Below are 24,394 nucleotides of genomic sequence, written 5' to 3'. Positions count from 1 at the left end.
TTTCTGCATACAGATCTTTTGTCTCCTTAGGTAGGTTTATTCCTAGATATTTTATTCTTTTTTTGCAATAGTAAATAGGAGAGTTTCCTTAATTTCTCTTTCAGATATTTCATCATTGGTGTACAGGAATGCAAGAGATTTCTGTGCATTAATTTTGTATCCTGCTACTTTACCAAATTCATTGATTAGCTCTAGTAGTTTTCTGGTAGCATCTTTAGGATTCTCTATGTATAGTATTATGTCATCTGCAAACAGTGGCAGCTTTACTTCTTTTCTGATTTGAATTCCTTTTATTTCTGTTTCTTCTCTGATTGCTGTGGCTAAAATTTCCAAAACTATGTTGAATAATAGTGGTGAGAGTGGGCAACCTTGTCTTGTTCCTGATCTTAGAGGAAATGCTTTCAGTTTTTCACCATTGAGAATGATGTTTGCTGTGGGTTTGTCATATATGGCCTTTATTATGTTGAAGTAGGTTCCCTCTATGCCCACTTTCTGGAGAGTTTTTATCATAAATCGGTGTTGAATTTTGTCAAAAGCTTTTTCTGCATCTATTGAGATGATCATATGGTTTTTCTCCTTCAGTTGGTTAATATGGTTGTTCCCATTGATTGATTTGTGTATCTTGAAGAATGCTTGCATTCCTGAGATAAACCCCACTTGATCATGGTGTATGATCCTTCTAATGTGCTGTTGGATTCTGTTTGCTAGTATTCTGTTGAGGATTTTTGCGTCTATTGTCATCAATGATATTGGCCTGTAGTTTTCTTTCTTGTAACATCTTTCTCTGCTTTTGGTATCAGGGTGATGGTGCCCTCGTAGAATGAGTTTGGGAGTTTTCCTCCCTCTGCTATATTTTGGAAGAGTTTGAGAAGGATAGGTGTTAGCTCTTCTCTAAATGTTTGATAGAATTTGCCTGTGAAGCCATCTGGTCCTGGAAAGCTATGGCTTTTGAGCATAGCATGGCTACCAAGAATGACCATAGTTAATCCTCTCACAAAATCCTTCTTAGCAAGCTCTGTTTCCTTTATGTCTCAAATATTACCACTAAACTTATCTTCTGTATTCTCCATTTTGATTTCCCTTTTAAATCTCTTTCACCTTCTTTTGGACAGCATGGGCCTTAAGGTTTTTAGGAAATTGAGCAGGGGAGAATAATTGGGCTTAAAAATCCTTCTGCATGTAGAATTACTGAAAAATAGAATATTCCTAGTTAGTTCAACATTTTTTTTTTTTAGAAGCTTAAAACAACACACATTTATTATCTCACAGTTTCTGTGATTCAGAGTCTAGCCCTGGCTTAGCTGGGTTCTCTGCTTCAGGATCTCGCCAGACTACAACCAAAGTGTTAGTTATGCTGTATTCTCATCTTGAAGTTTGACTGTGGAAGGGTCCACTTTGAGGCTCACTCAGGTTGTTGTTCCTTGAAGCTGTAGGCCCTTAGCTCCTATAGGCTACCTGCAGATCCTTGCCATGTGGGTCCCTTCACACGCAGTTCATAGCATGGCTGTTTGCTTCTTCAAAGTCAGCATGAGAGTGAGGGCAAGACGGCCAGCAAGATGGAATCTTATAAACCTAGCATAATCCTGGAAGTGACATTCATCACCTTTACCATAATCTATTGGTTTGAAGCAAGTCACAGGTCCTACCCACACTCAGGGAAGGGGATCATACAAGAGGGTGAACACCAGAAGGTGGGAATCATAGGGTCACTAGATAGTTCAACTCTTAAACTTGTTTTCACAGATGATTTCCTTCCTCCCTTATGGATTCCTCAAGATCAGTTTTTAAATTGTGAATTAAGAATAATGGTTTGCCTTAAACCTTTTGTGAAATGAGATGGGATGTCCACATAGCTAAAAAGAACCAAAATAATTTGCTCTTCGTGTATTGAGGCAACTGAGACTACTCATTCAAGGGGATGTATACTTTGAGCTATTTCTCAGTCACCTTCATGCTTTTTACTGCTAGCTTCCCTTGATCACAGGCACAGTTCAGAAGCACTATGGCTATAAAAGCAAACAAATCTCTGTGTAATGAGCATCAGGTAGTTGTCAAACGCCTGGCCTCTTAGCACCAAGATTTCATTTATCCAAAATTAAATCCACAGCTATTAATATTTAGTATACTAAATATTTAGCTATACTAAAATTAAAATCCGTTTGTAAACATTTATCTAGTTCACAACTTCTTCAATACTCACAAATAGTGTATAGACAGGAGTGATAGAATTATTCATTAGATTTTTTCCTGCATATAAAACTACATACAGTGACTCCCTAATAACCTTGGATTTGCTTTCATGAGGAATCTAATCACTGCTTTTCTACTTGTGTGTGAAGGAATAGGAAGAAAAAGTTACCTGTTAAATAAGCCAATGTGCTGCCATTAAATAACTAGAGTGATGACTAGCATGATTGTTTAGTTTTTCTAAATGTTATTCTTATAATTTGTAATAATTGTTATTCATTCACAGCAGACCTGGAATGGTGAGAGAGAACTGTGAATTGAGAGTCATTTAAGGCAGATGGATCTATCTACTCCTTCCACTGTGTATTTGTCCTAAAAGATTAGGTTTTAATATAAATGATGAATGATAGTTTATGAGACGCTAAACAACTTTTAATATTTGCCTTTGAAATAAAGTTAATTTTAGAACAAAATTTCATTTAAAATAAAGATGGTTCCATTAAAAAATCCTTCTATTCATTGGAAGATAACCTAATTTAAATAGCTCTAGGGTGCAAAAAAGCTTCCCAGGTATATTCTGAGGCTATGTAGAGTAAAAGAAGCACAAGAAGTGTCTGAGATCTGTGTCTATAAATAGAGGTTACTTCTCTCTCTCTAGGTAGAGTCAAAATATGGTGGTAGAGATATTCCTCTAGCCTGAGTCAGAAAGTTCCTTTCCATAAAAGTAAGACTTCTGTTGCACCCTAAAGGAGAAGAAGGATGGATTGTGCCAAAAATAAACGAGGGGGGCTATTCATAGATAAAGAAGATTCTGGGCAATGCGTGGAACTAGAGAAGAGATTCTGTATGAAGTTTAATCACACTGGAGATCAGAATGGTGACTTTGGACCGCATATGCAGTGATGACCAAGGGACACAAACCTGAGGTATAAAAGACTTTTGTATGAAAGCAGACGGCCACACACTGTCTCACGGAGGAGGTGGCTACTCAGCCCCCCTGCAAGGCCCTTACTCTGGAAAGTAATCAAGCTGTTGTGTGCTCTGTGACCAACCCCGAGAATTGCTCCCACTCTTCCCTTGTTTCCTTTCTTTTCCTCAAATTCCATAGCAGCAAGTTGTAATGCCAACTAGTTCAAATACCTAGAGGCGCACTTTTTTTCCGTGATGTTCCTCTTCCTCATTTCTCTAGTTCTTGCCACATCTGTGGGAAAGCACATTTTGAATTCCAAACAGTTTAAAAGCAAACATCTGAAATATGCCAATTTGGAAGACGAGAATTTTCTCCCTAGGCTCAAGGAACTCATACTGTTATTTATTTTAATATACCTGTATCCATCTTTTTGGATAGGTATTTTGGATAGGCACTTACTAGGTATTGAATACATGAAAAAATAAAAAGAATTAATACACTTCCCAGTATATACACATATATTATTCTTATTTATTTATTATTCTTATAGACCTGGGGCTATAAATTCCATCAGGACAATCACCTCACAAGTATAATATCAAGGACCCAGTTGAGATATTTTAAAAATTTTGTTTAAAGTTATTTTACAATTACTTACTTTCAAACAGAATTATAATAATTGATCTATGACCCCTTCCCTAAACAGACTGGGGAAGAAAGAACAGGCAGAAATTCAGAGCAATGTTTTACTGTTTCTAATGTTTCTGTCTTTGTTACAGTGAGTGGTTTCATTGCGACTTAATCACCGGATACATGGGGGAGATTTCTCCAGAGGGATAGAAGGTGAAGGAGAGGTAACGGCTTCTGAGTGACCCCAAGTAGCCAACGCAGGGTCCAGGTGGCCACGGCATTCTCTTCAGAGGTTAATCCCTTTTTTTCTCTTTTAAACGGAATGGTAATCAACTGTGATAAAAACCAAACCAACTCCACACTGCTTCCTCTCCAGCTCTACCTCTATCCACAGTCAGCCAGAGGTTTGACTCTTCAGACTGGATGTTTGCAGTGAGACAGGCAAGAAGACCCCAAAACTTTTAACTCTCTAAATTCCTGAAGATGGGCTTTCACACAAACCGAAGGATTTTAAAGCATGTAAGTCTTCTCCCTCCTCATTTGCCAGACACCTCAGGGCCCACCCTGTTTGCAAGGGTCTGGCCAGGAAAAGCACTCATGTCCGCTCTGTCTGGATGGCCGTTGCTGCTATTGTGTCTCACTGGCACTGGCCTTCCATTATCACAGGTGGTTACTGCTGTCCACTGAGTGATTGTGCCCACAGACCAGGTGGGGCACAAGCCTGAAGTGATCCTTTAAATCAGGACTCTCCTTCCCTCAACGCCAGGCTTAGCCAAGAAGGACCCTCAGTGGGGCGAGCCCCGTGCAGGACATCCCCACCCTGGAAGCTCTGTGTCACCGCTGGTCCTGGCATTCACCCCTAGGGGACCAAAACCACTGTCCCCACTCCTTCTCAGGCTGGTCAGTTTCTTCTTTCCAACTCTTGAAGCACAGGGGACTGATGACCCCACTCCCTAGGACATAGGGCTCTGGGCTCATCCTTCTGCAGGCAACCACCCTGGGAGGCAGGCGTATCCAGACCGCCCTGGCATCTCTCACTCTAAAACTGGAAGAAGAGTCATTTTATCTGCAGGGGCACATATGGCAGATAAGCTGCTGAAGCAGGAACTCATTTTAACTTTCATGCCTCTCCCTCACCCACTTTTCTGGATATCACTCCTCGTTCTCACTTCCCACCCCCAATAACTGTCATGTTTCTAAAGTTTCTCAGTCCATCAAACCTCAATGCCTGTCTACTACTCTATGGGGTGTATTAGAAAATTTTTATACTTATTTTTTTTTTAAGTTAGACAAATTACTTTCTTTTTTAAATTAATTAATTTATTTATGGCTGTGTTGGGTCTTCGTTTCTGTGTGAGGGCTTTCTCTAGTTGTGGCAAGCGGGGGCCACTCTTCATTGCGGTGCGCGGGGCTCTCACTATCGCGGCCTCTCTTGTTGCGGAGCACAGGCTCCAGACGCGCAGGCTCAGTAATTGTGGCTCACGGGCTTAGTTGCTCCGTGGCATGTGGGATCCTCCCAGACCAGGGCTCGAACCCGTGTCCCCTGCATTGGCAGGCAGACTCTCAACCACTGCGCCACCAGGGAAGCCCCCTAGAAAATTTGTAAAGAAGCAAATGTGACTGAAGGTGAAATAAGAAATATAAACCTACAAAATTAAAAGGACTACAGAAATAAAAATAATCATTAGTATATAGAATTATATTATATACCAGAAGGGTAGTTATGTGTATATATGTGTGTGTATAGGTGTATGTGGTTATTTTAGTGATAGTTTCTCTCAAACTAAACAAATATGTAAATGAGCAAGAATACTATAGCATAGGCTTCAATTTGCCCACAGTGGATACAACTCAGTGGTTAAGAGTTCGATGGCCAGCATCATTATGGTCAGCAGTTATTAGCAAGGCCTTTGAACTATAAAATTTCTACCTGGAAGAAACCCTACTAGCAGCAATCACTTTGGTTTGAGACTTGGTTCAAGTCCTAAACACACCAACAGAATTTCAAGATGAATGATCCTTAACAGTGGCTGAGTTTCTTAGGTTCTTTTCCATGGGAAGATTGACATTTTCCTTTCTTCTTGCGTTGAGTCATTTGTTAGCGTTGTTTTCATCTAGAGTCACGACTCAATATAAAGTGTAACATTAATGTAACCCAATTTCTTCATGATGACTAGAGCTTTTTGTTTGGTGACTATGGTCTGGGAAGATCAGTATAATCTTGAAAGGACTTACTGAAGAGCCTGCCTCAGACCTTGTGTTTTACCCAACTCTCCACCTCTCTCCCTTGGGCCTTATTTCACAGTCAGCCTTGAAAGAAACAGTGTATCTGTTTGTTTGTGGGACCAAACGACTTGGGTGGAGGAGGGAGGAGAATGGAATGAAGGCAGGAAGAGAGGAGGCATAGGGACTCTGGAACTTTCTCTCCTCTGCAGCCCTGTGCCTCACTTCCTCATGCTAAATATCAAACAAACACTAGGGGTGGGAGGGTGGGAGAATCCAGGTTTGCTGCCCTCCCCAAATTTGGAATTTTTTAAAAGTATTACTTAAAAGATTTAAAAGATACTACTTATATTTAGTTACTTTCTTATTTCTGCTAGTGCAGATATTTGTAGTAATTGTTACAAATTTAAACCTTCATGTATTTGCAAAGGAGAAGAACTGCATGGCTTTGCGGAACTGCTGGGATCCAAAGAGCCCTGGGAGTACCGGCCTTTAGAGCTTTGGAAGGGAATTCAGAGATCAGTGCTCTCATTTGACAGATGAGAAGCGTGGGGTGGTGCAGTGGGTTAGTGGCAAGGCAGGGACCCAAGTTTCTCCTCCCCGGGTTTAGTGCCTGATCACAAAAGCTGACTCACTCTTTAGGAAATGTTTGGGTTCTCACCATGTGCCAGATACAGTTCTGGGCTTAGTCCCCCTCCTCAGTGAGTGTACATGTTAGATGGTAGTGAGTGCCAGTCTTAAGGGAGGTACAGGGTGCTGTGTGAGGGGTGAGGAAGTCTAGAGGCAGGAGCTCCAAGCCTCTCTAGGTAATAATGGCAAGTCATTTGGCGTGATTGGAGCACGAGGAAGGAGAAGACAAGGGAGTGCGGGGGCTAGAGAACGGGGCAGAGTAGGATCTGGAAGAGCTGTGCGAGCTGGTGGGGAGCCACACAAGGATTCTGAGCAGGACAGTGACCGGGTAAAGTCTGTGCTTTAGAAAGCCCTCTCTGGGTGCAGAAGGATGAAGAACTTACTCCAGAGCTTCCCAGTGTGGAAAGAATGGCTTTGAAGTAAGCCCAGATTATGAACCCTCTAGCCTCTGGGCCAACAGACAGAACCTGACAGCTCTTCCAGCAGCTTCAAATGGTTGTCCCAGCGTGCTAGATGAAAGTCGTCATTTTCTGTGTGTGTACTATGATGAGAGACAGATTGAAAAGCACTGTCTTGAAGGAGAGCCAAACTCCAGGTGGTGAGCTGCTTAGATAGGAGATCCAAGAGGGAATCATATTGACCTGAACCAAGAGGTCAGGACCTGACTCGAGACTTCATAATTTACTGGTTATAGAGAGTGAGGGGGAAGTAGGAGTAAGAGACCCCTAGTCTTGGGCAACTAGAAGGGTGATGGTGCCGTTCACTGAGATGGGGAATGCAGGCAAAGAGCTTGTTTGTGGGGAAGGACTATGAGTTAGGACGTGTTAATGGTGAGGTGCCTGGAAGACATCCAAGAAGAGATGTCCAATGAGCAGGAAAATCTGTGGCTCTGGAGCAGAGAAGGAAGTCTAGGCTAAGGTGTAGATTTGGGAATCCTCAGCCTGTCTATAGGAACTGAAGCTATTACAGTGAATAAGATTGGCCAAGACAAATGTATGGAGTGAAAGGAAAATGGGCCCAAGAAAGGAGCATCAGCATATAGGTGTGGGCATAGAAAAGGACTTCCAAAAGAGAAGACATGGCCAGAGTTAAGGAAGAAGATCAAATGTTGGGGTGTCCTGAAAGCCAAAAATAGAGCTTTTCTAGAAGATAGAGAAGGTTAAGGGTGTAAAATGCCACCAAAGCTTGTTGTGTGGGGCTATAAATAACCCCCAACCCCTGGTATCCATTTGTATTCTCAATATGCATGGATATTGGGACTATCGGAAAGAGGAAAAAGACCAAAAAGAAGTACTATGTGAGGTGATGTATATCAACTAGCCTTGTTGTGGTAAACATTTCACAATATGTACATATGTCACATCATCACGATGCACGCCTTAAATTTACACAACGTCATTTGTCAATTATATCTCGATAAAGCTGGGGAAAAGAAAAACAACAAAAAGAGGAAAAAGACATTGTTGCCTAGGTGTGTGGAAGAGATGGAGAAAGATAAAGGAAATGGAGACCCCGAGAGTGTCAGGCAGAAGCTGTGGGGACTGGATAATGAGGGACCTTATGAGACTTTGGGTCTAAGGGATACAGAGCTGGAGACAGGGGTCTCACTTCTATGCAATACCAGGACCACTGTCTGCCTGGGCTCACCGAGCAGCTTGGGGGCAGCATCAGGGCCAGCCTCTAATGACTTGAAGAGGCAGTGATCTCAGTTTAAGATCTTGGAGAGAAGAGCAAGAGTGCATATGAATCGCTTTCTGGGGAAATTTGGGGGGGGGTGCTGAAGTTTTGCTGGGGTGGGGGATGAAGGAGCAAGAACAAAATGTGTTCTCTGTGTCCACACTGATGAGATGGGGGTCTTCAGGTACCTGAGTGTGGGAGAAAGAGCAGCATTCTTAAAGAGAGCTGCAGGAGACAAGGTTCCTCAGGGAAAAGGCCAGCTTTCAGAAGTGGAGGGAACTTTCAGAGGAAGGATGGAGAGTATGGGGGAGTTTGTTTTCTCAGAAACAGAAGTTTTAGAAGTCACAGTGGAAAGAAAAGCTCAGGAGGGAGTGGAATGGTAGAAAACTAGGTCAGGGAAAGAAAGACCGGAGAAATAAGGGGTTGAACGGGCATAGAGGAGGAATGATGAGAAATGGCACTGACCAAAGATAATCAGGACTGGAGGCATAGATGGAAGAGACAGTTTGGAGGTGGGGGGGGGGAAAGCAAATTCAGATCTCATGAAGAGCCAACCATGCCTCGAGGAGGGCCTCAGCCCTGGGAAGTTCCAGATCTCTCTCTGTTCTTTGGAAAGGACCTCAGCCTCTGGGAAATTGGGTATCCTCTTCTTCTGGGGAGAATTTATTCATGACCTGGTCTGTAGGCTTCTGGGGCCGGGTGGGGGTTGGGTCGCTGCCATGTCTCTTCCCTTCCCATATCTCCTCTGTCCTCCAAGGTAACTCAAAGCCTTTAAGTTAATTACCTGCTGGTAGTGGGAGTGCCCGTAATTTATGTTAAGCTTCCAACCTCTCATCTTAGAGTCTAGTGTTTGCTAGTTAATTCCATGCACACCTTATCCTCACATGCTCTTAGGCTAAGTGTCCTGTCTTGAATCCCCTGCCTATCAGTTACCCACAGGCTGGACCCACCCAGCCTGGAGTGGCTTGGCAACTTGGTGAATCAGGCTGCCATCAAGGGGATGGCCAGGCCCCTGGCTCCACCTGTGTTCTGTAACAAGAAAGAGAAAGAGATCAGGAAACTTGCACAAGCCTCTTAGATAGCCTCATGAACCAGAGGGCAGACAGCGGAAGCAAGAAGAGCTACAATCCTGCAGCCTGTGGAACAAAAAACACATTCACAGAAATATAGACAAGATGAAAAGGCAGAGGGCTATGTACCACATGAAGGAACAAGATAAAACCCCAGAAAAACAACTAAATGAAGTGGAGATAGGCAACCTTCCAGAAAAAGAATTCAGAATAATGATAGTGAAGATGATCCAGGACCTCGGAAAAAGAATGGAGGCAAAGATTGAGAAGATGCAAGAAATGTTTAACAAAGACCTAGAAGAATTAAAGGACAAACAAACAGAGATGAACAATACAATAACTGAAATGAAAACTACACTAGAAGGAATTAATAGCAGAATAACTGAGGAAGAAGAACGGATAAGTGACCTGGAAGACAGAATGGTGGAATTCACTGCTGCAGAACAGAATAAAGAATAAAGAATGAAAAGAAAGGAAGACAGCCTAAGAGACCTCTGGGACAACATTAAACGCAACAACATTCGCATTATAGGGGTCCCAGAAGGAGAAGAGAGAGAGAAAGGACCAGAGAAAATATTTGAAGAGATTATAGTCGAAAACTTCCCTAACATGGAAAAGGAAATAGCCACCCAAGTCCAGCAAGCGCAGAGAGTCCCATACAGCATAAACCCAAGGAGAAACATGCCGAGACACATAGTAATCAAAATGGCAAAAATTAAAGACAAAGAAAAATTATTGAAAGCAGCAAGGGAAAAATGACAAATAACATACAAGGGAACTCCCATAAGGTTAACAGCTGATTTCTCTGCAGAAACTCTACAAGCCAGAAGGCAGTGGCATGATATACTTAAAGTGATGAAAGGGAAGAACCTACAACCAAGATTACTCTACCCAGCAGGGATCTCATTCAGATTCGATGGAGAAATCAAAAGCTTTACAGACAAGCAAAAGCTAAGAGAATTCAGCACCACCAAACCAGCTCTACAACAAATGCTAAAGGAACTTCTCTATGTGGGAAACACAAGAGAAGAAAAGGACCTACAAAAACAAACCCAAAACAATTAAGAAAATGGTCATAGGAACATACATATCGATAATTACCTTAAATGTGAATGGATTAAATGCTCCAACCAAAAGACACAGTCTTGCTGAAAGGATACAAAAACAAGACCCATATATATGCTGTCTACAAGAGACCCACTTCAGACCTAGGGACACATACAGAATGAAAGTGAGGGGATGGAAAAAGATATTCCATGCAAATGGAAACCAAAAGAAAGCTGAAGTAGCAATACTCATATCAGATAAAATAGAGTTTAAAGTAAAGAATGTTGCAAGAGACAAGGAAGGACACTACATAATGATCAAGGGATCAATCCAAGAAGAAGATATAACAATTATAAATATATATGCACCCAACATAGGAGCACCTCAATACATAGGGCAACTGCTAACAGCTCTAAAAGAGGAAATCGACAGTAACACAATAATAGTGGGGGACTTTAACACCTCACTTACATCAATGGACAGATCATCCAAACAGAAAATTAATAAGGAAACACAAGCTTTAAATGACACAGTAGACCAGATAGGTTTAATTGATATTTATAGGACATTCCATCCAAAAATAGCAGATTACACTTTCTTCTCAAGTGTGCATGGAACATTCTCTAGGATAGATCACATCTTGGGTCACAAATCAAGCCTCAGTAAATTTAAGAAAATTGAAATCATATCAAGCATCTTTTCTGACCACAACGCTATGAGATTAGAAATGAATTACTGGGAAAAAAACGTAAAAAACACAAACGCATGGAGGCTAAACAATACGTTACCAGAGATCACTGAAGAAATGAAAGAGGAAATCAAAAAATACCTAGAGACAAATGACAATGAAAACATGACAATCCAAAACCTATGGGATGCAGCAAAAGCAGTTCTAAGAGGGAAGTTTATAGCTATACAAACCTACCTCAAGAAACAAGAAAAATCTTAAATAAACAATCTAACCTTACACCTAAAGTAACTAGAGAAAGAAGAACAAACAAAACCCAAAGTTAGCAGAAGGAAAGAAATCATAAAGATCAGAGCAGAAATAAATGAAATAGAAACAAAGAAAACAATAGCAAAGATCAATAAAACTAAAAGCTGGTTCTTTGAAAAGATCAACAAAATTGATAAACCATTAGCCAGACTCATCAAGAAAAAGAGGGAGAGGATTCAAATCAATAAAACTAGAAATGAAAAAGGAGAAGTTACAACAGACACTGCAGATATACAAAGCATCCTAAGAGACTACTACAAGCAACTCTGTGCCAATAAAATGGACAACCTGGAAGAAATGGACAAATTCTTAGAAAGGTATAACCTTCCAAGACTGAACCAGGAAGAAATAGAAAATATGAGCAGACCAATCACAAGTAATGAAATTGAAACTGTGATTAAAAATCTTCCAACAAACAAAAGTCCAGGACCAGATGGCTTCACAGGTGAATTCTATCAAACATTTAGAGAAGAGCCAACACCCATCCTTCTCAAACTCTTCCAAAAATTTGCAGAGGAAGGAACACCCCCAAACTCATTCTATGAGGCCACCATCACCCTGATACCAAAACCAGACAAAGACACTACAAAAAAGAAAATTACAGACCAATATCACTGATGAATATAGATGCAAAAATCCTCAACAAAATACTAGCAAACAGAATCCAACAACACATTAAAAGGATCATACACCATGATCAAGTGGGATTTATCCCAGGGATGCAAAGATTCTTCAATATATGCAAATCAATCAATGTGATACACCATATTAACAAACTGAAGAAGAAAAACCATATGATCATCTCAATAGATGCAGAAAAAGCTTTTGACAAAATTCAACACCGATTTATGATAAAAACTCTCCAGAAAGTGGGCACAGAGGGAACCTACCTCAACATAATAAAGGCCATATACGACAAACCCACAGCAAACATCATTCTCAATGGTGAAAAACTGAAAGCATTTCCTCTAAGATCAGGAACAAGACAAGGATGTCCACTCTCACCACTATTATTCAACATAGTTTTGGAAGTCCTAGCCACAGCAATCAGAGAAGAAAAAGAAATAAAAGGAATACAAATTGGAAAAGGAGAAGTAAAGCTGTCACTGTTTTTGCAGATGACATGATACTATACATAGAGAATCCTAAAAATGCCACCAGAAAACTAGTAGAGCTAATCAATGAATTTGGAAAAGTTGCAGGATACAAAATTAATGCACAGAAATCTCTTGCATTCCAATACACTAATGATGAAAAATCTGAAAGAGAAATTAAGGAAACACTCCCATTTACCATTGCAACAAAAAGAATAAAATACCTAGGAATAAACCTACCCAGGGAGACAAAAGACCTGTATGCAGAAAATTATAAGACATGGTTGAAAGAAATTAAAGATGATACCAACAGATGGAGAGATATACCATGTTCTTGGAATGGAAGAATCAATATTGTGAAAATGACTATACTACTCAAAGCAATATACAGATTCAATGCAATCCCTATCAAATTACCAATGGCATTTTTTATGGAACTAGAACAAAAAATCTTAAAATTTGTATGGAGACACAAAAGACCCCGAATAGCCAAAGCAGTCTTGAGGGAAAAAAACGGAGCTGGAGGAATCAGACTCCCTGACTTCAAGCTATACTACAAAGATACAGTAATCAAGACAATATGTTACTGGCACAAAAACAGAAATATAGATCAATGCAACAAGATAGAAAGCCCAGAGATAAACCCACGCACCTATGGTCAACTAATCTATGACAAAGGAGGCAAGGATATACAGTGGAGAAAAAACAGTCTCTTCAATAAGTGGTGCTGGGAAAACTGGACAGCTACATGTAAAAGAATGAAATTAGAACACTCCCTAACACCATACACAAAAATAAACTCAAAATGGATTAGAAACCTAAAAGTAAGACCAGACACTATAAAACTCTTAGAGGAAAATATAGGAAGAACACTCTTTGACATAAATCACAGCAAGATCTTTTTTGACCCACCTCCTAGAGTAATGGAAATAAAAACAAAAATAAACAAATGGGACCTAATGAAACTTCAAAGCTTTTGCACAGCAAAGGAAACCATAAACAAGACGAAAAGACAACCCTCAGAATGGGAGAAAATATTTTCAAACGAATCAACAGACAAAGGATTAATCCCCAAAATATATAAACAGCTCATGCAGCTCAATATTAAAGAAACAAAGAACCCAATCCAAAAATGGGCAGAAGACCTAAATAGACGTTTCTGCAAAGAAGACATACAGATGGCCAAGAAGCACATGAAAAGCTGCTCAACATCACTAATTATTAGAGAAATGCAAATCAAAACTACAATGAGGTATCACCTCACACCAGTTAGAACGGGCATCATCAGAAAATCTACAAACAACAAATGCTGGAGAGGGTGTGGAGAAAAGGGAACCCTCTTCCACTGTTGGTGGGAATGTAAATTGATACAGCCACTATGGAGAACAGTATGGAGGTTCCTTTAAAAACTAAAAATAGAATTACCATATGATCCAGCAATCCGATTACTGGGCATATACCCAGAGAAAACCATAATTCAAAACGAGTCATGTACCGCAATGTTCATTGCAGCTCTATTTACAATAGCCAGGACATGGAAGCAACCTAAGTGTCCATTGACAGATGAATGGATAAAGAAGACGTGGCACATATATACAATGCAATATTATTCCAGCCATAAAAAGAAACAAAATTGGGTCATTTATCGAGACGTAGATGTATCTAGAGACTGTCATGCAGAGTGAAGTAAGTAAGAAAGGGAAAAACAAACATCGTATGTTAACGCATGTGTGTGGAACCTAGAAAAACGGTACAGATGAACCGGTTTGCAGGGCAGAAGTTGAGACACAGATGTAGAGAACAAACGTATGGATACCAAGGGGGGAAAGCGGCGGGGCGGGGGGGGGAATGGTGGTGTGACGAATTGGGAGATTGGGATTGACATGTATACACTGATGTGTATAAAATTGATGACTAATAAGAACCTGCTGTATAAAAAAATAAATAATATAAAATACAAAAATTAAAAAAAAGAAAAAGAAAAAAGAGAAAGAGTTTGATCAGAAGGGAACAGTGAGAAAAGCAGGAAGCCAGTGTAGTATAATGGATATGGAATGCGGTAAGAGAGGGACATATTTATTCCCTCAGTAGCTGGTGTGAGATTCCTCTTTTGGTGTGTGAGGTGCTTCTCTGTTCGTAGAATTGTTTCATAACTTTTTTTTCTTTTAATTTAAATTTATTTATTTATTTAGTTTTGGCTGTGTTGGGTCTTCGTTTCTGTGTGAGGGCTTTCTCTAGTTGCGGCAAACAAGGGCCACTCTTCATCGCGGTGCGCGGGCCTCTCACTATCGCGGCCTCTCTTGTTGCGGAGCACAGGCTCCAGACGCGCAGGCTCAGTAGTTGTGGCTCACGGGCCCAGTTGCTCTGCGGCATGTGGGATCTTCCCAGACCAGGGCTCGAACCCCTGTCCCCTGCACTGGCAGGCAGACTCTCAACCACTGTGCCACCAGGGAAGCCCTCTGTTCGTAGAATTACTTCAGAGGCAGATGTGGGGTAGAGTTTAAGCCCTGGATCTGAGTGCAGAAGTTCTTAAACTTTAGCAGGCGTGAAAACCCCTGGGGGGCTTGTTAAAACCTGGATTGCTGGGCCCCTTGCCCCAGAGTTTCTGATTTGGTAGACCTGGGGTAGTGCCTGAGAGTTTGTGTTTCCAACACGTTCCTGGGTGGTGCGATGCTGCTATTTTGGATACCAAATTTTGGAAACCAGTAGCTTACAAGAAACAGGAGACTGCCTGGTTAACTGAAGAGGAAGAATTTGGGCCTGGGGGAAGGGAGATCAGGAGGAAAGGAGAGAAGAGGGAGGCAAAGGAGATGGTGGAAGCCCGGGTCCTGTGTGATGCAATCCTCCAAACTCCGCTCAAGTCCTTTCAAGTATAACATATTTGGGGTGAAGAGATTTCTTGTGGAAACTGGAAATGAGGTTGAGCTCTGCATTTTGGGATGAAATGAGGGTGAAATAGAGACATCACCCGTGGGCCAAGAGGACTTTAAATCCATGGAAGTTTTCAGAAATCTCAGGGGAACCCTTGAGACTCTCAGGTGTTAGAAATTGAGGGTGAGAGGTGGTTTAAAGGAATTGCATTTTAAAACTCAAGGGATGGATAAACAAACAAACAAATACATGAAATTCAAGGGATGGGGTGGGGTGGTTTTCACCCCCCACTGACCTCTACACTGCATGTCTTCTAGGATGTAGTACTCACTGGGGAGAAAGAAAGTTTCTGGGAGGAGAGAGCATTACACATTATCTGTCCTTGAGGAGAATGTGGTAAAGACAACGTTCACAGTCCATCAGATGTTAGCAAATACATAGAACACTGGGAGAATACAGAAGCCGCTCCACTTATGAATAAGAAAGGATTCAACAGCCTTTTAACAAGGTCATGTGTTCATTAAGTCCAAGGTGACATTACTATGCAGGTGTCCACTAACTTCATCCCTTGGTGACTGGGAGGGACAATGGGGTTTTTACTCTGATGCAACTTTCCCCCATGTTTGTTGTAGTTTGAAAGTAGAGGCAACTTTTTACATTGTTACATAACAACTTACCACATTGTTAATAGTGGCTACTCTAAGAGGTGAGAATATTACATTTTCCACTTTCTCCATTTCTGTACCCATTTTTTAAAAAAATAGGGAGTTGTATTACGTTTGTGAATATTTTTAGAAAGCGGATTTATTTCATACTTTAGTCTTCAACTGTTCATGAACCTAGAGATTTTCTCACTTGAAAAGGGACAAAGCATAAAACAGCTTTATCATAATGATGAAATTGAAATAAAATTTAACTTTACCGTGTTGATACTCAACAGATATAGATGATGCCTTGCAAGTGTGTTTTCTGAAACTGAACTGAACTCACCTGTCTGGTAACAAGTTTATTTTAACAAGCTTCCGACAGAAACTTGTGATGAATGCGGCCCTTTGGGCACACAGACTGCCCTTCTAGCTGGGGATTTCACTCCACAGCCCACAGACGGACTTCCCTTCACTGGGACACAGGTCAGGGCTGACTTCTAACAAAGACAGGCATTTTAGTAACAACATTCAGAACTATCAATGCAGTTGTAACACCAGACAGTTATCCTACACAAATCCAGTTCAAGCAGGGACTAATGCTGACTTTGCTCTTCGTATTTCCACCTCCTTCAAATTGACGTTCTCAAAGTTGTATTATAAGTAACAACATTTGTTTCATCACATATTTAGTTTCTTTATCAGAAGTCCAGATAACATCTCATTCATAGAGTAAATAGCCTTCTTTCGAGAATCACTGTTACTTCATTGCATTTGTAGGATATATTTTTGTATATGTATATATATATAGTTTTTTTTATATATATATATTTAAAAACTCAACTTTGGCAGGGCTGTTGGGGCCCATCCCAGCCCCCTTGAGGTAATTCTGCCTAAGAAGACATGCATAGAAGAACGCTGAGGAGTTTCTGGAAAAGCTTTCTCTCCTGATAAAAGGGACACCCATGGCTGGCACCTTCCTTCCTCCCTTCTTCCTTTTCCAAAATGCAGGCAGACATTATGTCTGGAGCCTAAGGAACCTTCCTGCCGCCCAGAGGGAGAGGCCGAGAGAACTGCTGAGAGAGGTGCCGGTACTGATATCCCTGAGCTGCTGAACGAACACAGGGGATGACCACTCACCTCAGATTTCCGCTCATGTGAGAAAACAAAACCCTTGTTTGTCTAACCCTTGTTTATCCTTACTTGGGAGCTGTTTTCTCTTACTTGCAACCAAAATAATTCCTAATTTATTTAGAATCCCATCTGGGTGTCATGGCAGTGAGACTAGAAATGGGCAATAAATGCAGATCCAGGCAGGCTGGGCATTGGTACCAGGAGGGAAAGTAGCAGGGTGTCTGCCACAGGATGGCAGCTCAAGGGGAGTCAGCAGGTAGGAAGCAGAATTTCTCTGCTGAACTGGAACCCTGATGTGTTATCAACCTGGGGCTTCAGGGTAAAAAAAAAAAAAAAAAAGCTCATGGGCCTAATCACAGGGATAAGTTGCTAGAGTGAGAACAAAAGGAAAACTCACTTCATGATAAGATCCTGAATTTGAGTTCTCTTTAAGTTCTCCAGGACTTAGAGGAGGACTGCCAGTAGATCATCAACTCTGGATGATTGGAAGGATGTAGGAGTTGACTGTTCCATTCATTAGTCAGGTCTAGTTCATGGCCCAGGATCTGATAACCCTCAACAAATTGTTTGTGGACTACTTAGCTACATTGTAATAATCATGGCTTAACCATTTTCTTTAAACAGTTCTAGTTTCTTATATTGTGTTTTGGACACGGTTGGTATTCAAGGATAAGGAGGATTATTTATGACATTTGTTACCCCACTGATTTTAGGGTTATTTTGTGCTCAGGATTCATTTGGTTGCAAGTGACAGGAACTCTACTCAGACCAGCTCAGGGGGGAAAAAAAAAAGTAAAATGATTGGGTTTTGTAACTGACTGACGGACAGATAGATGCAGTTCAAGAACAGCTGGATCCAAAGATTCAAATAATGTCATTCCTTCTCTCTCCCCATCTTCCCATTCTACTTTCTTCTGTATAGATTTCATTTCTCATGGACTATCTCCAATGGAGGCAGAGAGGGCTGCGTGTAGCTCAAGACTCATATCACACCAGTGGTGGGGGGATGGATAGGATTTTTTTTTCTTATAGCTCTGGCACAAGGGACAAAGTCTGGGGAGGATTCTTTTTTTTTTTTTTAATAAATTTATTTATTTATTTAGGGATGCGTTGGGTCTTTGTTGCTGCTCACAGGCTTTCTCTAGTTGCGAGAGCGGGGACTACTCTTCATTGCAGTGCGCAAGCTTCTCATTGTGGTGGTTTCTCTTTGTTGCAGAGCACGGGCTCTAGGCATGTGGGTTTCAGTAATTGTGGCTTGCAGGCTCAGTAGTTGTGGCTCGTGGGCTCTAGAGTTCAGGCTCAGTAGCTGTGGTGCACGGGCTTAGTTGCTCTGCGGCATGTGGGATCTTCCCGGACCAGGGCTCGAACCCATGTCCCCTGCATTGGCAGGCAGATTCTTAACCCCTGAGCCACCAGGGAAGTCCTGGGGAGGATTCTGATTGAACTGACTTGGATCGTGGGCCTGTACTTGAACTAATTAGTGTGATCTAAGTGACAGAGGATGGAATGCTCAGCTTGGGCAGGCCTGGGTCACAAATCTATTCTTCTAGCACAAGTGGGAGTTGTCATTTATATTAGCATTAGGAGGGAAAGCAAAAACACAACTCATGAATTCACGCATTCTGTATTTAATTATGAATTGCCCTTGCTTCCATCTATTTCCTTTATCCTTTTTTTTAGAGCTTTACTGATTCATAATTAACATACAATAAACTGCACATATTTAAAGGATACAGTTTGATAAGTTTTAACATGTCTGTACCTATGATACTAGCACCACAATCAAGATAAGGAATATTAAGTTGTCCTGTCTTCTTAGTCTCCTCCAATTGGAAACAGTTTCTCAGTCTTTGTTTTTCATGACGTTGACATATTTTTAACTTTTTATCTTATTTTATTTTAGTTTTTGGCCATGCTGCACAGCATGTAGGATCTTAGTTCCCCAACCAGGGATTGAACCTGTGCCCCCTGCAGTGGAAGCACGGAGTCTTAACCGCTGGACCGCCAGGGAAGTCCCTAACATTTTATTTTTGAGTTAATTTTAGACTTACAGACAAGTTGCAAAAGTAGTTTAAAAAGTGTCCATATGTCCCTTACCCACCTTCTTCTCCTAACGTTAACATATTTGCATGACCATGGTACAATGATCAAAACCAGGAAACTGGGGCTTCCCTGATGGCACAGTGGTTGGGAATCCGTCTGCCAGTGCAGGGGACACAGGTTCGAGCCCTGGTCCGGGAAGATCCCACGTGCCACGGAGCAGCTAAGCCCGTGAGCCACAACTACTGAGCCTGAGCTCTAGAGCCCATGAGCCACAACTACTGAGCCTGTGAGCCACAACTACTGAGCCCACATGCCTAGAGCCCATGCTCCGCAACAAGAGAACCCACCGCAATGAGAAGCCCGCGCACTGCAACAAGAGGAGCTTCCACTCGCTGCAACTAGAGGAAGCCCACGCGCAGCGACGAAGACCCAACACAGCCAATAAATAAATAAATAAATAAATAAATAAATAAAATCTATTAAAAAAAAGAAAACAGGAAATTAATGTGGGTATTAACTGTTAACTAAAGCCCTTATTCAAGTTTCTTCATTCTTCCCACGACTGTTCTCTTTTTGTCCCAGGATCCCACATTGCTTTCAGCCTGCCTTCTCTAACTGTTCCTCAGTCTTTCCTTATAACCTTGACTTTTGAAAAGTACAGTAGAGTTATTATGCATATTGTCTGTCAATTTGAGTTTGTCTGAAGTTTTCTCTTTTTGGCAAGATTAACACAGAGTGATGCTGTGCCCTTCTCAGTGGATTGCATCCTGAGGGCCATCACGTTGCTATGTCTCATTACTGGTGATGTTAACTTTGATCACTTGGTTAATGATGTCCGCTAGACTTCTCCACTGTAAATTTACTCTCAGACTGGGAAAATATCCTCTTTCTCATCATATTTCCACTTGAAGTTTAGCAGACCTCGATGGCTTTTACCTGCAGCAATTATTCCTGTGGTGTTTGCCAAATGGTGATTTTCTTTTTCCATCATTCCTACTCCATTTATGAGTTGGAATTCTACAGTATTGAAGAGCTAGTGCTTCTCTTCTATTTACTTAATTATTCGATTGTTTTATATCAGTATGGATATACACAAAATATACAAAGAACTCATACAACTCAATATTAAAAATAAAAAACCTGATTTAAAAATGGGCAGAAGATCTGAATAAACATTTTTTCCTAAGAAGGCATACAGATGGCCAACAGGCACATGAAAAGATGTTCAACATCACTAATCCTCAAGGAAATGCAAATCAAAACAGCAGTGAGAAACCACCTCACACTGTCACTATGGCTATTATCAAAAAGGCAACAAATAACAAGTATTGGCAAGGATGTGGAGAAAAGGGAACACTTGTGCACTGTTGGTGGGAATGTAGATTGGTGCAACCTCTATGGAAAACAGTATGGAGAATCCTCAAAAAATTAAAAATAGAACTACCATATGATCCAGCAATTCCACTCCTGGGTACTATCAGTAGAAAATGAAAACACTAATTTGAAAAGATACATGCACCCCAATATTTATTGCAGCCTTACTTACAATAGCCAAGACATGGAAGCAACCTAAGTGCCCATCAATAGATGAATGGATAGAGAAGATGTGGCACATATATGCAATGGAATATTAGCCACAAAAAGAATGAAACCTTGGCATTTGCAACACATGGATGGACCTAGAGGATATTATGCTGAGTGAAATAAGTCAGAGAAAAACAAATGCTGTATGGTTTCACTTACATGTGGAATCTAAAAAACAAAACAAATGAACACACATAACAAAATAGAAACAGAGAACAAACAGGTAGATGCCAGAGGGGAGAGGAAAGAAATAGGTGAGACAGATTTAAGAGTTATAAACTTCCAGTTGCAAAATAAATGAGTCACAGATATGAAATGTAAAGTGTTGGGAATATAGTCAATAACTAACTATGTAATATTTTTTTAAAATGAAGTGAAAAATATTTTGCTGAGAAAATATTTTGAAAGTTATAATAACGTTTGAGAAAATTCGAAATATTCCGGAATATTACAATGTGAACTAGGATCTGTTTCAGTAGGTAATTTTTTTCCCGTGGTAACTATCTTGTCAATTGCAAATGATTCTTCATAATCTAGGATCACTAGACTTATAAAAATAACACTGTCAATCATTTCTGACTGAGCAGAATATTCTTCAGCTGAATAATTTTATTCTTTTTAATTTTTAAAAATTTTATTTATTTATTTATTGGCTGCATTGGGTCTTCATTGCTGCACGCGGGCTTTCTCTAATTGCGGCGAGCGGGGGCTACTCTTCGTTGCGGTGCGCGGGCTTCTCATTGCGGTGGCTTCTCTTGTTGCGGAGCACGGGCTCTAGAGCGCAGGCTCAGTAGTTGTGGCTCGCAGGCTCTAGAGCGCAGGCACAGTAGTTGTGGTGCACGGGCTTAGTTGCTCCGCGACATGTGGGATCTTCCCGGACCAGGGCTCGAACCCGTGTCCCCTACATTGGCAGGCAGATTCTTAACCACTGCGCCACCTGGGAAGTCCCTGAATAATTTTAAGTAATAGAAAGCTTCCCAGCTTTATGAAACACGGACCCTTGTCTCGTTGGAAATGTGATCAAATAAATTATTGTTGGTAACAGGCCACTAACCTGGCACTACCTACTTCTGTCAATCCTACAACTGGACTGAGTAAACTTTGTGAACAAGAGTTCAGCAGTTGTGAGTGAATTTGAAGCTTATAACTCCCTAATAACTGCTAGGAACCAGAAGCATTGAACTTTAGTCAAGCAAAGTCTCACCACACATGTGAATTTCATGGTTTTGACAGCTACATAATTTTTGCCTAAAAGATTATCTTTCTAAAGGCACACAGCAGGTTATCTTTCTAAATGCACAACTCATTTTGGTTGCTATAAAATGGGTGTGGAATGAAAAACATAATGTGTCTTCAGTGGATGCCAGAATTGCTAGTAGAGAAAGAACGTTTTATTCATTTTAGGGAAAATATCTTGACCCTGTGAGTAGGGAAGTCCGAAGCTTATTAATAAGAAATGGCTAACCTGCTCTACATGGGAACGTGAATAGACTGTATTGCTGCTGGGAGAGGGCAATCAGAAGACAGGGCCCGTGAAATGAGGGAGGCAATGGGGAACAGTGGCCGTCGGCTTAAGCTGTCACAAGCTGGGACCCATCTCTGCCAACACTGTCCCACATAACAAACATCTTTTTGTTTAAGAGTAATAGATCTCCAATTGTTCATGACAGGCAGTGGAGATTGGGACTTTTGTTTTCGACGCAATATAATTGGTAATTTGAATAAGAACATATCAGCTCCAGAGCAACTTTAATTCTGTTCTTCAATGGTTCCTTTAAAATGTACTCCATGGGGAAAGTTCTTCCCCTGATCCTGCATGAATATGCCAGGAGGCTTGACTTTTCTGGTCACTGCTGGGGAACACAACAAAGCCCTGAGGCTCCTTCAAATTGCAAAATACAGTCTCATTTCAGAAACTAGTCCCACTGTCTAAGCTTCTAACTTCACTTGAAACTGCAGCTACTCCCTCACTCTCAGCCAGGGAGGTAAGGTCAGCTACAGAAGGGTTGCTGACTCCTGGGGAAGGTACAAGGTTGGCTCATTTCTGAATTGCTTCCTCCCCTCCCCCCTATCCCAACTACTTCAGTCTCTCCTGTCTCTAGTCCCTCCTGCATTGGGGCAGAAGGTGGAGAAGAAAGTTCTCACTTGACTGATGCTCTGGGAGCCTGGAGGGCCTTCCCTGGGCCTGGGTGATGTTCGAAGCTGATTCTCTTCTCCTGAGGCGCTTTGTGCACTTTGGGGTTCTTTCACAGGTTCTCTGGAGTCTATCCTTGGGGACGTCTCACCTGAGTTTGCTTGGGCTGGTGGATATGCTCCCCTCGGTTCCTTGTTCACTCTTTCTGCAGCCTGTAGGAGGGCTGGGACACTTTCAGGGTTTCTCCACTGAAGCTTGCTTTCCCCTCTAGTTGGTTCATTTGGGCAGGGCCTTAGGGAAACCCACACTGCTCATGTGATCCTTGGGGAGTACTCATGCTTCCCCAGCGCCCACCGGCTTGGGGGATGCAGGCCAGTCCCCATGCAGCAGCAATTCTCCTTCTTTCTGGGTGTCACCTCTTAGACTTCCCAGGTGTTTTTAGTGTTTAGTAGATGCACTCAATCCCTCCAACACAGGGTAGACATAGCCGAGCCCTTCTCTCCAGGCTTGAGGTGAGGGGCAGACACTAGGGGAGGGACGCAGGACGGAAAGTGCCCCCCACAAGCCTTTCCAAAGGGAGTCTTCCTCACAAACCCTCTCCGCAACCCTGCACACCTTCCCTGAAGGTGAGAGGGAGGTAAAGACTCCGAGCCCCCGTATTCCATAACTTCCCCAGAGTGGTCTGCCTCACAGTTCACTTCAGTGTTTGATATCTTGTATCTTGAAGCTGCAACTGAAATGTCTAATACAAAAGCTATCTGAAGAAAAGTAATTTATTTGGCCTAGAGAGGAGGAAATTGGTCCAGTTCTAAGATTTGGACATAATACCGTGCATATAGCAGTTGGCCACAAATAGATAGAATTATGTAGCTTTCATAGCTATGTGAAGCTTAGTCTAGCTGTGAAAAAAAAAAAAAAGTTTTTCCTGGCCCTGAGACCTGAGAGAAATTTGTCACAGAGACATACTGATAATTATTATTATCATGATTCTTCGACAGATGAAAAACATTATTAACCACACAATGACATATATTATTCATTCTCTGGTCATGTGAAGTGGCCTTTGGATAGGGCATCAGGGAGTTTAAGTGGGGCCTTGAATCTGCGATGCACTTGCTGTGTTACCTTGAGCGAGAGGCCCCTCTCCTTTGGGTGCCTCTACGTTCATCCTGCTGAAAATGAGGAGGTGATCTCTGGGATTCACTCTCTGTCTAGTTTTCTGTGAGTCTGTGAAGCCCTGAACACTGTATTAAGTGACAACTACAACCCTCAGAGGTCTCATTAGGAACGTACCGTGGGTTAAATGGTGGATCCCCCCAAAGGTATGTCCACATCTTAGCCCCCAGAACCTGTGAACGTGACCTTATTGGCAAAGGGTCTTTGCAGATGTAGTTAAGAATCTTGGAGAAAAAAAAAAGATCTTGAAATGAGATAATTCTGGACTACCCCGGTTGACACCAAATCCAATGACAAGTGTCTTTATATGAGACAGAAAAGGAGAAGGCCACGTGAAGCAGAG

General features: G+C 41.5%; 1 protein-coding gene across 5 annotated transcripts in view; it reads left to right on the top strand.

Annotated features, from left to right (window-relative positions):
• The first annotated feature begins 759 nt into the window (after positions 1-759).
• The window catches only part of TRIM59 (tripartite motif containing 59), a 39,215-nt gene continuing 15,580 nt past the window's right edge, over positions 760-24,394 (top strand). For 2 of the 5 annotated variants that reach the window (XM_082458426.1, XM_082458422.1), the window contains exon 1: positions 760-4,246. The gene's annotated coding sequence lies outside the window, so the exon portion shown is untranslated. The remainder of the gene's footprint in view (positions 4,247-24,394) is intronic. The other 3 variants (XM_082458423.1, XM_082458424.1, XM_082458425.1) reach the window with 3 other exon arrangements.

Source organism: Balaenoptera physalus, assembly GCF_965194825.1.
Source record: "Balaenoptera physalus genome assembly, chromosome: 4".
NCBI lineage: Eukaryota > Metazoa > Chordata > Mammalia > Artiodactyla > Balaenopteridae > Balaenoptera > Balaenoptera physalus.
This window is presented reverse-complemented; position numbering and strand designations above follow the sequence as displayed.